Source organism: Gymnodraco acuticeps, unplaced genomic scaffold, assembly GCF_902827175.1.
Source record: "Gymnodraco acuticeps unplaced genomic scaffold, fGymAcu1.1, whole genome shotgun sequence".
Lineage (NCBI taxonomy): Eukaryota > Metazoa > Chordata > Actinopteri > Perciformes > Bathydraconidae > Gymnodraco > Gymnodraco acuticeps.
The window spans coordinates 379,095-397,119 of NW_022992126.1; the positions used below are offsets into that span (position 1 = coordinate 379,095).

General features: G+C 39.2%; 1 long non-coding RNA gene across 1 annotated transcript; it reads right to left on the reverse strand.

Moving 5' to 3' along the window:
• Positions 1-4,846: 4,846 nt before the first annotated feature.
• Positions 4,847-6,491, reverse strand: LOC117537982. The gene is made up of 3 exons (XR_004567799.1): positions 6,128-6,491; positions 5,591-5,677; positions 4,847-5,382 (listed from the first exon to the last, which is right to left on the reverse strand). It is a non-coding gene; the product is annotated as an uncharacterized LOC117537982 (long non-coding RNA).
• Positions 6,492-18,025: the final 11,534 nt, after the last annotated feature.

The window sequence follows — 18,025 nt, forward strand, 5'->3', positions numbered from 1 at the left end:
GACAAACATTAAAGGTGGGGTAGGTAATTTTGGAGAAACCAGCTCGAGTGCGCTAGAATTTGAAAATACACAGCCGGAAAAAATCTGCCACTTCCTTACAGAGCCCCTCCTCCAACACACACGAACCAATGAGGGCACGAGATAAGTTTGTGCACATATGGAAGGCTGACGAGAGGGGTCTGCCTGCAGACCTCCACTCTCAGGACAGTTCCGGTGCAGACCTCCACTCTCAGGACACCTCCACTCTCAGGACAGGAAGTGTACGCTAAGAATTCCAAAATAAAATCACCACTATCAGTACAGTGCCACTTTCCAAACAGGAAATGCACGCAAATACAAAATAAAATCGGATCGTGACGGATCGTGACACTTATTATATACATATATATCTATATATATATATATATATATATATATATAGATATATACGGACACCTTGTATTGTTGTTACTATCAGTACAGCCGCAGCGCCACTTTCCGAACAGGAAATGCACGCAAATACAAAATAAAATCGTACTGACACTTATTATCTATATATATATATATATATATATATATATTTATTTATATATATAAATACGACATCTTTTATTTTAGACAATGGGTCGCGTTTGCCATTCGATCAGTGAGAGGAGAGGAGAAAAATGCAACAAAAATTGTCAAAATCCGTTAATATATGGATGAGTGGGGGGGAGGGGGGGGCTGGACACAGACCGTGGGGGGACACCCCGAGACCGGGCAATGTCCCCGGTAGAAACCGGGTGAAATAGCCAAAAAAAATAAAAATAATAAAACCGGGGAAAAGTGAAAAAAAGTGTCCGAAAATAGGCACTCGTGAGGCGGGCAGAGTCCCCTGTCAACTCCCGTTACATTCCTCCATGGTGTCATTTGAGCGAAAAACTTTTACGAGAACCTCCGTGATGAGTCTCCATTGTGATTTGAAAACTTCCATCAAACGAGTCCTTCGGTGGGCGGGAAAAAAAACGCGTCAAAATCGTCACTTCCTGTACTGACAATGGAGGTGTCCTGAGAGTGGAGGTCTGCAGGCAGGCTCCCATGAGGCTGACAGGCAGGTAGGCCATCCAGTTATTTTAGCCGGGCCGGCTAAAATGATTGGTCGTGCTTTTTACAGTACTACGGCTTCCACAGATGACGTTTTTTTATGGATTTTTTGTCAAAGCACTTAAGATATTCATTGCTATTGGGATGTTAAGAGCATTCCATGGAATATAACAAAAAATGTATCTCGAGCCGGTTTCTCAAACTTACCTACCCCACCTTTAAGTATCAACTTGAACTTTTCTTAACTAAGGCTTGGTGGCCTGTAAACAGTATGAACAGGCGGGCTGCGTATTTTCTATTGTAAATAAATAGATACGACTATGAATTTGTATTTATTACCAGAGTAGAAATTCTGGTGTTAAACGTCAATTTAAGGCCAGAGTAAGTGCTTCTTTCCTATTGACGAGCGACTTATATTTGAATGTTCAAGTTCAATTGATAAAGATATTGTAATTGTAACGTTAGTTTACAACATTGTGTTATATATTTTTACATCACTAAAATAAAGTATAGGCTTTGAGTAACGAATTTAAGTTTAATGTTTGATATATATATATATATATATATATATATATATAATTATGTCAATGATCTTCTTGTAGCTTAGACATTTTGATGGCTAATTAAAGACTAATGAAAAGTTTTCTCTTTAAACTTCCGGGAAGCAGCTGTCTATTCCTACTGTTCTACCCATGTGGATGTTCCTGTGAATGGTCATTGCTTGTGGTAAGTTTAAAAAACACAGACACACACACACATACATACATACACAAAGACAGACACACACACACCCACACAAACACACCCACACAGAGACATACACACAAACACACCCACACAGAGACACACACACGAAGACATACACAAACACACACACACACGGCCCGTCCACACAGCGGCGTGCGTTGAAGCTTCCAACGCTTCTGCCCATTCACTTGAATGGGGTGACGTCACGCTTCACCGAACTGCATTGTGGGGAGCGTAGCTACACTTTGCTCGCGTCAAGAAGCTTCAAAAGTTGAGCCATGTTCAACTTTTGAAGCTTCGACGGAGGCGTCAGCCAATCAAATCCCGTTTATGAAAATCTGCCAGTACAACTGCTAGCCAATCAAACCGTGTGTATATATATCACAATATAAGCTTTACATCTATGACTCTTTGTGTCTTTATTTGGTGGTGGTTTTCAATAAATATGTGGATTAATTCATTTAAAAGTTACATTCATACAAGCTGACTTAGAGTACTTTTAATCAAAACGTTGGCTCTTTATAAAAAAAAAATGTGTATTATAAATTCTCAGTGTTTTTTGTTTTCTATACTGCTTATATTTTCTAGGTAAATACTGAGTTCATGCGCATAACAACATTTCCATTGGAGACAAAGTTCTTGGCGCAGTTGGACAAACACCAAACTGCTGCAGGTCATCAGGAGCAGGGGAGGAGTTGTGAAACAGAAGACCAGCGGGATCTTGCAGGTTTTAGATGAGGTATCTATGAATTAGTTTTTTATCTGTGGGATCAGTGGCTGAATAGTCCTTTTTTTTGCATTTGATTTAAAATATATATATAACTGTTCTTACTCAGACTGTGGACATCACCATCAGAAGAGAATGCATCCTCAAATCTCTTATGATCTACCTGGGTGAACCTGTTGACCATCTCATCAAAGAATTCCAGGTAAGACCTCCCACTCACTCACAAGATGTTTGTTCATAAAAGAAAAATAACATATTTGTACTGCATGCAAATAACTGCTTGGTTAAAAAGCTAGTAATTTGTTATGACCTCCTGAGCTTTCCTCTTGGGCAACCATCTGACTAAACTGAGAACTTTCCTTTTTTCATCTATCCAGTATAATCTTGTTTTTTTTAAAGGTAGCTGTAAACTTGTGGAAACTTTTGCGCCTCAGGCCTGTTGAACTACACTCTGTGGTCCTCATCCATTTCTCTTTTTTTTGCATGATATGCAGGAAGCTGAGGCTGGAGAACTGGAGCAGGCAACAATGGCAATCTTTGTCATTGGGAAAGAGGATCAGTTTCATCGACCCAAAGACGTCAAGGTTCTCATCGAAGGAACAGAGGTCCTCAGCGGCTTGCCCTCGGTTGCGACAGCTTTTGCCATGCTCTTCGGGCTCATATGCACTGAACTTAAAATATCCTAAAGAACTGCAATCCACTTTTAAAGTTGTGCAAAAAGTCCTGATGGAGCTTGAGGGAAAAAAGATGAGCCCAAAAGTGAATAGACTGAGAACCCAGCTGTTCACCCCAGAGTAGACACTTTGTTGCACTCACTCACTTGCAGTTACCATTGTTCTTACATGGTAAGATTTTCTATATAATTAAGATGTTAAGTACTTTTTGTCAAGTACTTTATAAGTAAAACATCAAAAAGTTTGTTTCAAAAAGTTTGTTTCAAAGATGTCTGTTTAAGATCAGGTAATGGCTGCCTCAGAGGCCAAAGCTGGTTGTGTGAATAACTTGTTTTTCATTCAAATAAATGTGCTCTAAAATAATTTGTTATTTGTCATTAAATGCTATATCATAACATTTTTAAATTAGAATTGCTATACATTTCAGATACTGACAATTTACATTTTATATTTGAGACGATGTAAAATAATTGGTTTGATTTAGTTAAGAAATGGTTTTGAATTTAGTTTAATTATTTCAGGTTCAACTGGATGTTTTTTTTTCATTCAGTCAGTAACAACAACACACTTTTTTCATTTAGGACAACGTAAAATAATTGGTTTACTTCACCATCAGATAATAGTTTGCCTGGAGTTCAAATATACAGATTGATCTGAAGAAATGGACTTTCATTGAGTCAATGTAAAATATTTCGTGTGATCGATTACTCTAATTATTTTTAGTTGATCCAATGTTTTACTTTTAACAGCTGGCAAAATTACAGCCTCGCCTACTGATTTCAAATGTGTGCTCTAAAATGATATTTATAAATGATTATAAGATTATAATGATTATATCATTATTATAAGCAAGACAATAAATAGTAAAGATATGTAGAAAATAAACGTCTTTAAGATACGTTCACAAGAAACGTAACGTGGGAGAAAATATGTTTCTAGAAGATATGTTGAAAATATACGTATTTGAGATACGTTCATAACGAACGTAACGTGGGAGAAAATACGTTAAACGTAATTGAGAATGCAGTTTAGTTCTGTGGGAACGTAATTTTTAGGAGACAGGGTTGCTTCTTCAGATGAGTCCTGCAGCTCGCTGGCAGATGAAGGCTGCAAGATTATTTTTGAAGTCTCTTCTGCACTGACATGCTTCTTCATTTTAGTTCCTTCTCTTTGCTCCAGGTCTTTCTCCTTCTCTGCTCACTAATTAAATAAGCCCTTGGTCAAACTGCATGTTTATCTTTGGCAGCCAGGTGCATAAACACACTAACAGTTGTTTTTGAGTAATCAAGCAGCTCTTCAAAGACACATCCCTCAAAAGATGGCCTTTTTTTATCCATGAAATTATCCGTGCATGCTTACAAATGTTCACACACACACACACACACACACACACACACACACACACACACACACACACACACACACACACACACACACACACACACACACACACACACACACACACACACACACACACACACACACACACACACACACACACACACACACACACACACACTGTCCAACCTGCGGGACACGCCTGAGAGGACACACCACTCAACTCTGGAGGCTGAAATATCAAAAATTCCATCAGAAATTACACTAATTGATATATTCAATGGAATACACATTGGACTTCAATTTTGACAATTCCTTTATTTAAGTGTTCTATTCATTAAACATTTGAATAAGTACATAAAAGCTTACAACTACAAATGCGTTCATCAATTATAAAGACATATTGATATCTAAATTATATATTTAAACAATGTTTTCTCGCCTAAAACCCCTTGTGCAAGTATCACAAAAAAACATCTGATGCTAATCAGGTTACATATTTTGTATTTGCTGTTCTAGATGGCATTGGTTGTCCAAAAAACAAAACAAAAACATCACAATTCAAGGTTCAGTAAGTAAAGGAGGAAGGAATTGAAGGAAACAAAAGTGAGTAAGAAGACTTAGAGGAATTTTTTCAATTCTTTCAGTTAGGCTTCTTCAGCCTGTTCATATCATCCTCCATATTCCTTATCCTGTTGTTCAGTTCAGTGTTTCCGTTTTCACACAGGTTGTGGTCTCTGGTCAAGGCATTGAATCTTTGTTGAAGAAGGTTGTACTTCTTCTGATCACTGACACCAGTTGCGTTGCATTCCAAATGACTTGGTCCCCTGTACACTGATAGTGTACAAATTGTATTAAAATATATTTATTAATAAGTTAAATGAACTAATGTCTTCAGTTTTTTCAGACAAATAATTGTGAAACATTTTTTAAAGCAAGACTAAAAACTACTGGGTGTGTGTATTAGCAATATTCTGTTGCAATTGTGATGCAACTGTCTTTGTACATTTTAATTTACACAATGCCAAGAGAACATACTCACATGAGAGGCGTAGAGAAACGTTGAGTATGGCTTGTATCATACACAACACGCCAAATATTAGGAAAATCAGCCGACAGCGTCTTCTGTCTGGGAAACCAATACACATAGAAAGACAACAGTATGAGTGTACGATAACAGTCATGAGACACTCTCTAGTCTGCTATTAACTTTAAGTATATAATGTCAAGTTTCTTAAGTTAATTAACCAACCTAAGAAATAATTGTTGGCATCCTAATGGTTCCCTAAATGGATAGTTACATTTGTAACAACTTGGGTCTTATTCTTTAATCCTCTGCCTTCAGACTCATTTTTAATCCAAATGAAGGGTTGTTACAATTACGTCAAATAAAAAGTGGAGTTTTTAACAATACATAAACGTTTTTCCTGCTATGGTTTAAAATCACTGTTCAGAAGAGGGGTTTAACAAACATTATATTAACATGCTGAATACAATGTTAGTCTGATTTTCTTTGGCCAAGCCTACAAAAATGTTTTGTCTAGCAGTTCTTAAACAATAAAATAATGTGTGTTGTTACCTGTTCGATACGCATCCCCACTGCGTTTCTGCTCACGTCTTGGTCGCTCATTAACATACTCTGTTACTTCCATTTGCTGCATCCTCCTGTTCTGCTTAATGTTTGCTGAATAATCTAATTCTTAACAGTCTGATCAGTGAACTGGATGTTCACACTTACTGTCTTCTTCAAGAGTGAGCAAATAAGCCCATTACCGCGACCAGATTTAGAAGATGACACAAACAGGAAGAAACAAGTGTGTGAAGAAAGACTCACACTGACTCAATGTCTGTTTCACTAGAACAACTGAAAGTTCTTTAAAATTATACTGTATGAACAAAACTTTTCATACATGCCATTTCTTCATCACCCTTTTACCTTTGAATATAAAGTACAACACAAATCACAAGGAACAACTTATTTGACCTAAAGCCGTATATTTTAAATATATAAATCTGGTATAAAACAGTTTTTTTTCTCATTTTACAAAACAATAATATCAATCTTTTGGCATATTATATAAACAATTTAATAGGAAGCGGTTTAATCATGGTTTTCCTATTTGAGGTTTTTATCATTGCTTAAGCACAATTTTGAAAACTGAGTTCCTTTTGTCTAAACACTAAACAATTCAGACAACATCAGCAGAACTCCTCAGATCTTTTTCAAAAAAATGTTGTCCAAAATGTTAATGTACACTTGATTGGTGAGTGTTTGTACACCTTTGTTGAATTTATAGGGACGTATTTTAAAAGTCAATCTTTATTTATTGCATACAACACCAAATCATGAATAGTTATCTCAACACATAAAGAGCAGATCTTGACTGTAGTCTTGAAGATTGCCCAGAAATGGCAAAAGTTTCCAGAATTTGCTTAGATGTCAAGATATGGGATGCAATTTTGCTGCTTAAACTTCTTTTAGTTTCAATCAGTTTTTGCTTCATGTTTCATTTTAGCAATTGAAAAAATACCTTGGAGGCTCAAAAGCTTAAAAGCTGAGAAGAAACCTTAGGTACAACTGTTAAAGTGTTAAAATCTCCAGTACACAGTGAATACACTTTATTTGTCTATGGATAGACAAGATGGGTGTTGGGTATGTGATTTTAAGTGGTTTCAAGTGCTTTAAATTGTTTTTGATAACACTTCCTACACACTGTGTAAGTGTAATGCCTCATTCAATCAATCAATCAATGTTTATTTATATAGCCCAATATCACAAATGTTTGTCTCAGTGGACTTCACAGTTTGTACAGAATATCAGTATGACAATACGACACCCTCTGTCCTTAGACCCTCACATCGTACAAGGAAAAACTTCCGGAGAAAACCCACAGTTTAAAGGGAAAAATAGGAGAAACCTCAGGGAGAGCAACAGAGGAGGGATCCCTCTCCCAGGACGGACAGACGTGCAATAGATGCCGTGTGTAAATTGAAAAGATAATACATTTGCAACATAGGTAGTCCAAATGTTTGGAAATGCATGTGTCTATAATAATAAGATGAATCCACAAGGATATCCATCCAGGACTTATGATCCAGGACCACAGCCACGACTCGCGATCAAGGGCTCGCGATCCAGGACACAGGACCGCAGGATCATCCATGACTGCGGATCCCAGCATATATAGACACCAAAAAGAAAGACATTTGGGGAAGCTCTGGCTCTCTGTCAGCCTGGCTACAGTGCTGAAAATAAATCTTGCATTATTCTTATTCTCATCTATTAATGAAGAGTAGTAGGCTGCTCTCGCTTTACGCAGTGCTTTCTTATATTCATTGAGAGTAATATGCCAAATTAAACGAGATTCTTCAAGTTTAGTGGAACGCCATATCCTTTCAAGTTGTCTCGACTTTTGCTTTATTTTGCGGGTTTCGCCATATGCCATGGAGCTAATCTATGTTGTTTTATTTTCTTCTTTTTCAAAGGAGCAACAGAGTCTAATTATATTCGCAGCGCATCGGTAGCACTATCAACAACATGATCAATTTGGGGTGGTGTACATTTTGTATAAGTTTCCTCCCTTACATGCAGACATGCTATCGGGTTAAGTATTGGTGGAATCTCTTCCTTAAATTTGGCTATAGCACTAACAGATAGGTTTCTGCTGCAGGAGCTTTTGACTAATCCTTTGTAGTCTAGTAACAGTACTTCAAAAGTTACTAAGAAATGGTCGGATAAAGCAGGATTATGCGGTTCGACTAATAGTTGCTCAATTTCAATACCATAAGTCAGAACAAGGTCGAGAGTGTGATTATAACAGTGGGTTGGTTTATTTACACTCTGACAGAAACCAACATAATCTAATATAGAGTTAAATGCAACAGTAAGGCTATTTTTATCATCGTCAACATGAATATTAAAGTCACCTACGATAATTACTTTATCTGTTTTAAGAACCAAAGTTGATAAAAACTCAGAGAAATCTGATAAGAATTCTGAATAAGGACCTGGTGCACGGTACACTGTAACAAATAAGATTGGCTGCAAAGTTTTCCAGGTCGGATGCGTAAGACTAAAAACGAGGCTTTCAAAAGGAGGTATAATTTAATTTTGGTTTAGTATTGATAAGTAAACTTGAGTCAAAGATTGCTGCAATTCCACCTCCTCGGCCCGTGCCTCGGCAATATGAGTTGATATGGCTGGGTGGAGTGGCCTCATTTATGCTGACATATTCTTCATGTCTCAACCAAGTTTCAGTGAGACAGCTTATATCAATATTATAATCTGATATTAAATCATTTACCAATATTGCTTTAGATGCTAGAGATCTTATGTTTAAGAGACCACATTTAATCTTCCTGTTTTGTTGCACTGTAGTAGTTGTTACATTTACTTTTATTAGGTTATTATTAGGGCTGTCAAACGATTACATTTTTTAATCAGATTAACCACAGCTTTAAAATTAATTAATCATGATTAATCACCATTCGAACTATGTCCAAAATATGCCATTTATTGATGTATATTTTTGTGGGAATGGAAAGATAAATGAAAGAAGGCGGATATATCCATTTAACATACAGTATCTATGTTTATTAAAACATTTTTCTGCGTGTCAAAATGAAAGACAGCCCACACACCTATCAATCATCAAACCGTGGGGTCTTAATTCATTACGTGTTGATTTCTATCAACGGGGGAGTACTTCAGGAAAGTCGACAGAGGGGGGGGGGGGGGGCGGCTAGTGGAGTACTTCGTGACCACAGAGTGTGAACGTTGTGATCAGCTGTTTTAGCGCAGTTCTCCAGTGAAGGGGGGGAGAGTCTCCCTCCGCAGCCGGTTGGCGTCGTTTTGGCACAATTCCATTGTACAGACCGACGTTAACAGCAGCCCTGTCTGTGCACACGGAGACCGACTCTGTCGTCCGGTGATCTAACCGCCTTCTGGAAAAGCATCACAAGTACGTCGGTACGCAAATGCGCTTTGTGACACAAGTGACGGTACGCATTTCAGATTACGCACATAACCTGCGTACCAGTTATGTGCACCCCGTACTACAGCAAAAGTATTCTCCGTCGGGACTTCCTGCAACAACACCACGCCGTTATCAAAGATGTTCTATTGAGAAGACGATCACTACGTGACAAAAGTTTTCAAAACCGTGGCTGCTGAAATCAATCTTACTAACTGCTGTCTGTGCAATTTACTCCGCGCAAGTTGGCAGACTTTATTTCGCTTACTTTAACATCATTTTTCATGGTGGGGCTAAGCCATTTCTTGGTATGGGTGTAGCCTACCCCAGCCATACCCTGGCGCTGCCACTGGTGGCACGTATGGGGCGGGCCATTCTGCACATGCGTTAAATGCGTTACGGCTCAGACGCGTCCCAGAAGCGGCTCGGCGCAGCGCTTCTCTAAAATTAGGATGAATCCTATTTTTGCCGCTTGCAGGAAGTGGAAAGGTGAGCATCCGGGCCAGGCCCATCCCCCACATATACTAATTTAGCAGACCCCCCCTCCTTCATCACAACACCTCCACTACGATACGCACAATGGACGACAAGGTTTTCATCATGGAAGTGGAAAAATACACTATTTTATATGATGTAACCAATGCTTACTACAAGGACAACATCAGAAAGGACAAGGCCTGGTTTTTAGTCGCTGCAGTTTGTGGAGTGGAAGGTAACAACTACATATTAATGTTTTAAAGTTAATTAATACTTGTAGGTACAGTACAGAGCCATTCAATAAACACAATTTAAACAGACACAAAAATAAAACATTTAACTACGTAGCCTACTTACTTTCTTGTAGAAGTACAAATGTCCAGGATGCCCGAATCAATAACAAAACTGCGAGCCTGCAAGCACGACGCTACGCTTCTGAAACGCTTCTGGGACGCGTCCGGTGGGTTATGGCGCTAGAGGAGGTCGGACCAAAACCGCGGCGCAGCCGTGACGCGGCGCAGACGGACCCAGTGGAAACTGGGGGTAAAACTGTGACTCCGCCTCCTGGTCTCAACTCCAGTTTGTCATGGATTAAGTCCACAAAGCCCTGAAATATTTGCCGAAATGAGATTTGCACCTTCCAAAGTAGGATGAATGCCGTCTCTCTTAATCAGACCAGGTTTTCCCCAGAAGGCTGTCCAATTATTTACGAAGCCCACATTGTTTGCTGGGCACCACCAAGACAACCAACGCTGAAATGATGACATGCGGAGCATACATGTCATCATTGATCAGATTGGGGAGGGGACCAGAGAAGATTACGGTGTCCGACATTGTTTTAGCATAACTACAAACACCGACTCCACATTAAGTTCGGTGCATTCTGATTGGCGTAAACGAACATCATTACCACCGACGTGAATAACAATCCTACTGTATTCATGGGTACCACGTGACGTCACTGCAGTGGCGAGCCGTGACTTTTATACCTAGGCCCTCTGACTCCTCTTCCCTCGAAAACAAAGAAGAGATATTACGTCACAGCGTATACTTCAGCGGAATATCAAAACAGTGGCCCGGGGTGCAAAACGCATCAATGACAGCGACCCTCTACCACACAGAACAACACCATTTATATAAACACCTATCATGACAGGGTACCCACAGCCAAGTAACAATTACAAATGAATTAAGTCGGCACGGCGGCCCACATTGAAAATGACCTTTGATGATCAAATCACTTAAACACAAAGTCCATCCTCCTGTCCTTTTGGATGAAGCACTTGCTTCAGCTGATCCTTTGCCACTCAATCTTGAAAATGACTCGGTTATTAATTTCGCAACGATGTCATCACTATCACTGAAGTGAGCCATCATGAACGAACTTATGCTAATCATAAATCTATCGATCATAAATCTATCGATTAGATTTATGATTCGAAAATAATAAAAGTAGGGTAGACATATGGATATTATCCGGCTGAACAAAACGTGCATTTATCTAACAGTTTCGTTTTCCACAGACCTTATTTCGAGCTATTTTCCAAAATCCTATGGAGAAATCCCAATGCTTTCTGTCGAGGGAATCCGAGCGAAGCTTACTTCCGGGTTTTAGGACGCGTCACTGCACCACTTGCATAGACCTCACAGCGGGCATTTATTGTCATAAAGTCCGCGAAAATAAAGCCCGCCCATTTAGAGGGAAGATATGATTGGTCAATTGTACTGTCATTTGACATTACTATTGAGTTACTGTAGTAGCGGGCCCTCTGTGAATGTACAGAGGGACCAACAAGCTCTCCCGTCTTCACATAACTCGCAGAGACGGCATTTAACCCTTCACATTCCAACAGGCAGATTCGAAGGATTTATTTCTTTGGAAATATTATTTTAAATACAATTAAATCAAGTTATTTTGGTAAAACTAATGAAAAATGTAACAACAACAACATATTTTTTTTTAAATGTTATTTTTTTAATGTTTTCAAATATTATTTTTTAGAATATCGTAGGCCCCCACAGAGGGCCTAGAGGGCCCTGACGGCTCGCCACTGCGTCACTGTATTCTAGCGCCGCCATTTTGGTGTCCGGTCACAGCAAGTCATTACAACAACAGAGAAGACGGAGGAAGCAACAGAGAAAGACACGTCGTGAATAATAAAGTTTGTGGATATGCCTGGGATTTGTTGTGCTGTGAGCTGTGACAATAGTCGCCAGAGGAACCCCGGACTATAGTTTGTATCGATCCCCAAAGACTTAGACCGTCGTAATAAATGGCTGGCTGCCATCAGAAGGGATCACTGGCAGCCGACATTTAACTCCAGATTGTGTAGTCAACACTTTGTTTCCGGTAAGCTCTTCACTTATTGTTATCTTTTAGCTTCTTTTGTCAGAAATATGTTTTCTAAATACTTTAACATAGATAATTCAGTTGCCGAATAATAATTACCGTTAGCAGTGTAATGGTAACATAGCACGAGTAAAATATTCCTAGTTTTGAAAGGACTGCATTAGTTTTGCTCTGTGTTCCTTTACGCTTGAAACCGACTGCATTTGAATAAAAGACACATTTCTGGGAGAAAACTGAGAAAGAAATTGCCGTTCTCAATATTATTGAATGCATGCCTTAAATTACTTGTGTATTTATATTACATGTATTATTGCTACTTTTACTTAAGTTAAGGATCGTAATACTTGTCATTATCTTATTAGGAGGCCTTATACACACATTCATATTCTACCATGTTTGCCTCTGTCTGCTTAGGAAGAAAAAATGACAACCCCATGAGTCCTGACTACATCCCCAGCCTGTTTGCGCACACGTCAGCTGGACAGCGGCAGAGAAGCATCTATGCCACCAGCAGATTCGAGCATACTCAGCAGATGAAAAGGAAACGGACTGAGACTTTGGTTCCTGATAGTGACCATGAGAATGTGGCACCTTCCAGCACCAGTGATGCCACTGGGCTTGACATCACCTTAGTTGAACAGGTAGAATGTGTGAAAGATGACCACAGTTACTCTCAAGCCATTCTTAGCTCAGGTATTGTGGAGCAATAGAGAACCGCAGTGACGCGTCCTAAAACCCGGATGTAAACTCCTTCCGGTTCCTTCGTCAAAAACGCAATGCAATTTCTCCATAGGATTTTGGAAAATAGCTCGAAATAAGGTCTGTGGTTGACACACATTTAAGAGACGGATCACGTTTTGTTCAGCCGGATAATATCCACATGTCTATCCTACTTTTATAATTTTCGAATTATAAATCTAGTCGCAAGAAGCAAAATGCTAACGTTATGCTATAAAGGAACTACAGCAGGGTCGCTGCTTCAACGTCACGCCAACTTAAGATCCATATTCAAACATACAGATTGTAAATGGTACAAGTTGAAGTGTTTGTTTGAACAGTTTGCAGGAGGCAGGTACTTGCTTTCAAGCAGAACAGGGCGAACAAACTTAGAGGAAGTGTTTTACGTGTTCGGTGTAATGACGTAAAACGGCCTGGACAACTTCTGTAGTCCTATTCAGCCACTTGTTAACAACCATCGTTTTTCAGACACGTAAACTCTTCAAAAATCACTGCTGATGTATTTAATGTCGTAGAACAAAACGTGATCTGTCTCTTCAATTTGTGTCAAACACAGACCTTATTTGGAGCTATTTTCCAAAATCCTATGGAGAAATGGCATTGCTTTTTATCGAAGGAACCGGACGTGGTAAAAATGCTAACTTACTTCCGGGTTTTAGGATGCGTCACTGCGGTTCTCTATTTACGTTTATTTTTAGCCAGCAGTTTAAGATGCGCCTCAACTCGCCCGCTCTGGCCCCCGGAATGCATGTGACTGTGGAGGCTTCGGTCTCTAAATTCACGTGTCTCATAATAGAGCTACCAATAACCAGAGTTGGCTTCTCAGCGGGTGTCTCGCTGAGTGGGGAATATCTGTTAGATATGTGAACGGGTTGGTGGGGACCTGCGGGTTTCGCGTTATGCCCCTTCTGAACAGTCACCCAGTCTCCCTGCTGCTCGGGAGTTGCCGGGGGACGGCTAAGAGGAGATACCTTTTGCCGGTCCGCACCGGCTAACATGGTAGTAACGTGTGATTACAACGTCAGGCAGTTGCCGTGATCAAGAGTTTTAAAACGATCGATTAAGTTAGCTATCAGCAACAGAACAGGCACACTCATTATATAAGTAGTTTTAAGAACTTCCCCTTCATCTCTCTACTCTTTATTATAATGTATTCAAGCAACAGGAGACAGATCGGGGGGAGAACAAAGCACTGAGATATAAAATACCTGACAAAAAGAGTTCTACTTTGTTGTCGCACACTTCTGCTTTGTATCAGGAAACAGTGAACTTTGAGAGCACTTTTGGAAATGTTAAGCACCTCAAGGGCAGTGAGGACATGTTGTGTTTCCACACAATATGACACATTTTGTGGTGGTTTGTTGTGTCAGGCTGCATGTTTAGGGACATATGTTGCATTTATAAATGTCAACACCTCCACACAGAGCCGGGACAAATAACTAACCCCTCTATGTCAACAGAAACTGAACATCCTAGGCATCATAACACTATAAAAGTTGTGTTTTATTGCGATTGTACAGGTGTACCTACCAATCACATGTAATAGGTGGATGAATTACTGAAAGGAATAACAAAATGTAGTTTAAAACCGTTTTTAGGATTGTTGTTAATTCCTCTTTTGAAAAAAATGTGCCTGATGCAGACTGTCCTTAAACCCTGGCAGATAACAAGAAAAACCTCCCCAAAAAATTGGGGACATGTTGTTTTTTATTGTGAGCTTTATAATGCTTACATTTGATTCAATTAAATTAATCAATTAATAATTGCTTTTCAAATGTGTAAATTGTACAGTGACATACGTTAATTCCTGAGATTAAGGTTTTGTTGTGGTCCTACAGATCACTTTTTCCAACAAGGCTGGGTGTATATCCGTCCCAGTTTCTATTACATTTCTTCTGTCAGGAAAACGTGGCTAGAAAGCAGAGCTGACTGTCTGCAGAGAGGTGCGGACCTCGTGATCATCAACAGCAAAGCAGAGCAGGTGTGTGTGTGTGTGTGTGTGTTTGTGTGTGTCAGGCACGTGCACACGTAGACATCAAAGTGGCCTTGAGCCCCTGCCCTTTTTCTTCCTCCGGAGAAAGTTTCCCTTTCCAAAAATATATTGATTGAATACAAAATCAAAATATCAGGTCGGGAGATTAGACTGTGAAGTTCCGATGCTCTCTCTACGCTCCATAATTTTAAATTCTATCCTGTGTGCTATAGGGAGCCAGTGTAAGGCAGCCAGAACAGGAGTAATGTGGTCCCTTTTCCTAACTCTGGTTAGTACACGAGCTGCAGCATTTTGAATCAGCTGAAGCGACTTAACTGACTTCTTGGTACACCCTGATAATAAGGAGTTACAATAATCCAGCCTTGAAGTAACAAATGCATGGACTAGTTTCTCTGCATCGTTTTGAGGCAAGATATGCCTTATTTTTGCAATGTTACTTAGATGAAAGTAGGCGGTCCTTGAAATTGATTTTATGTGGGCGTTAAAGGATAAATCCTGATCAAATATAACACCAAGATTCCTTACAGTCTCACTGGAGGCCAAATTAATGCCATCCATAGTTAGTATATCTTTAGATAATTTGTTTCGTAGATTCTTCGGGCCAAGTACAATAACTTCAGTTTTGGTCGTGTTTAACATCAAAAAGTTTAAGGTCATCCACGTTTTTAAGTCCTTAAGGCAGTCTTGAATTTTATTTAGATGATTAATTTCATCAGGCTTGATTGATAAATATAGTTGAGTATCATCCGCATAACAATGAAAGTTTACAGAATGATTCCTTATAATATTGCCTAACGGAAGCATATATAATGTGAATAAAATAGGTCCGAGCACTGAACCCTGTGGAACTCCATGGCTAACTTTGGTTTGCGTGGAAGATTCATCGTTAACACGTACAAACTGAGAGCGTTCAGATAGATAGGACCTAAACCAGCCTAAAGCAGTTCCCTGTATGCCAACTAAGTGCTCTAGTCTTTGCAATAGGATATCATTGTTGATAGTATCAAATGCAGCACTGAGATCGAGCAAAACAAGAATAGAGACAAGTCCCTTGTCTGAGGCTATTAGAATGTAATTTGTGACTTTAACCAGAGCTGTCTCTGTGCTATGATGTGTTCTAAAGCCAGACTGAAAATCTTCAGATAAATCATTGTTTTTTAAGTAATCACATAGCTGTTTTGCGACCGCTTTCTCAAGAATTTTTAAGAGGAACGGAAGATTAGAAATAGGTCTATAGTTGGCTAAAACCTCTGGATCGAGGTTGTGCTCTTTAAGAAGCGGTTTTATCACTGCTACTTTGAATGATTGTGGAACATAGCCTGATAATAAAGACATATTCATAATATTTAATAAAGAAGTGCTAATTCATGGAAAAACTTCCTTCAACAGTTTAGTTGGAATTGGGTCTAACATGCACGTTGATGGTTTAGAAGAGAGAATCATTGAATTTAATTGTTCAAGGTTAATGGCTGAAAAGCATTCTAGTTTACTATCTAGTGTAATATTAGAACTTACGTTTCCGGGAGCTGTTGATAACACTATACTGGTCAAAGGCAAGAGGTCATTAATTTTGTTTCTAAGAATAACAATTTTATCGTTAAAAAAGCACATAAAATCATTACTACTGAGTGCTATGGGAATAGAAGGCTCAATCGAGCTGTGGCTCTCTGTCAGTTTGGCTACAGTGCTGAAAAGAAATCTTGCATTATTCTTATTCACATCTATTAATGAAGAGTAGTAGGCTGCTCTCGCTTTACGCAGTGCTTTCTTATATTCATTGAGAGTAATATGCCAAATTAAACGAGATTCTTCAAGTTTAGTGGAACGCCATATCCTTTCAAGTTGTCTCGACTTTTGCTTTATTTTGCGGGTTTTGGCATTATGCCATGGAGCTAATCTACACTGAACAAAAATATAAACGCAACACTTTTGTTTTTGCTCCCATTTTTCATGAGATGAAGTCAAAGATCTAAAACATTTTCTATATACACAAAATAACCATTTCTCTCAAATATTGTTCACAAATCTGAAAAAATCTGTGATAGTGAGCACTTCTCCTTTGCCGAGATAATCCATCCCACCTCACAGGTGTGGCATATCAAGATGCTGATTAGACAGCATGATTATTGCACAGGTGTGCCTTAGGCTGGCCACAATAAAAGGCCACTCTGAAACGTGCAGTTTTGCTTTATTTGGGGGGTCTGGGGGGGTCCCAAAACCAGTCAGTATCTGGTGTGAGGGGTAGGATTAGGGGTAGGGTTAGGGTTAGGGTTAGGGTAATGTTGTGAATTGAGTGGCCTGTGTTCGTCATCCATAACATACGCCTGCCCATACCATAACCCCACCACCACCATGGGCCACTCAATTCACAACATTACCCTAACCCTAACCCTACCCCTAATCCTACCCCTCACACCAGATACTGACTGGATTTGGGACCCCCCCAGACCCCCCAAATAAAGCAAAACTGCACGTTTCAGAGTGGCCTTTTATTGTGGCCAGCCTAAGGCACACCTGTGCAATAATCATGCTGTCTAATCAGCATCTTGATATGCCACACCTGTGAGGTGGGATGGATTATTTCGGCAAAGGAGAAGTGCTCACTATCACAGATTTTTTCAGATTTGTGAACAATATTTGAGAGAAATGGTTATTTTGTGTATATAGAAAATGTTTTAGATCTTTGAGTTCATCTCATGAAAAATGGGAGCAAAAACAAAAGTGTTGCGTTTATATTTTTGTTCAGTGTATGTTGTTTTATTTTCTTCTTTTTCAAAGGAGCAACTGAGTCTAATTTTATTCGCAGCGCATCTATAGCACTATCAACAACATGATCAATTTGGGGTGGTGTACATTTTGTTGGCTATAGCACTAACAGATAGGTTTCTGATGCAAGAGCTTTTGACTAATGCTTTGTAGTCTCGTAATAGTACTTCAAAAGTTACT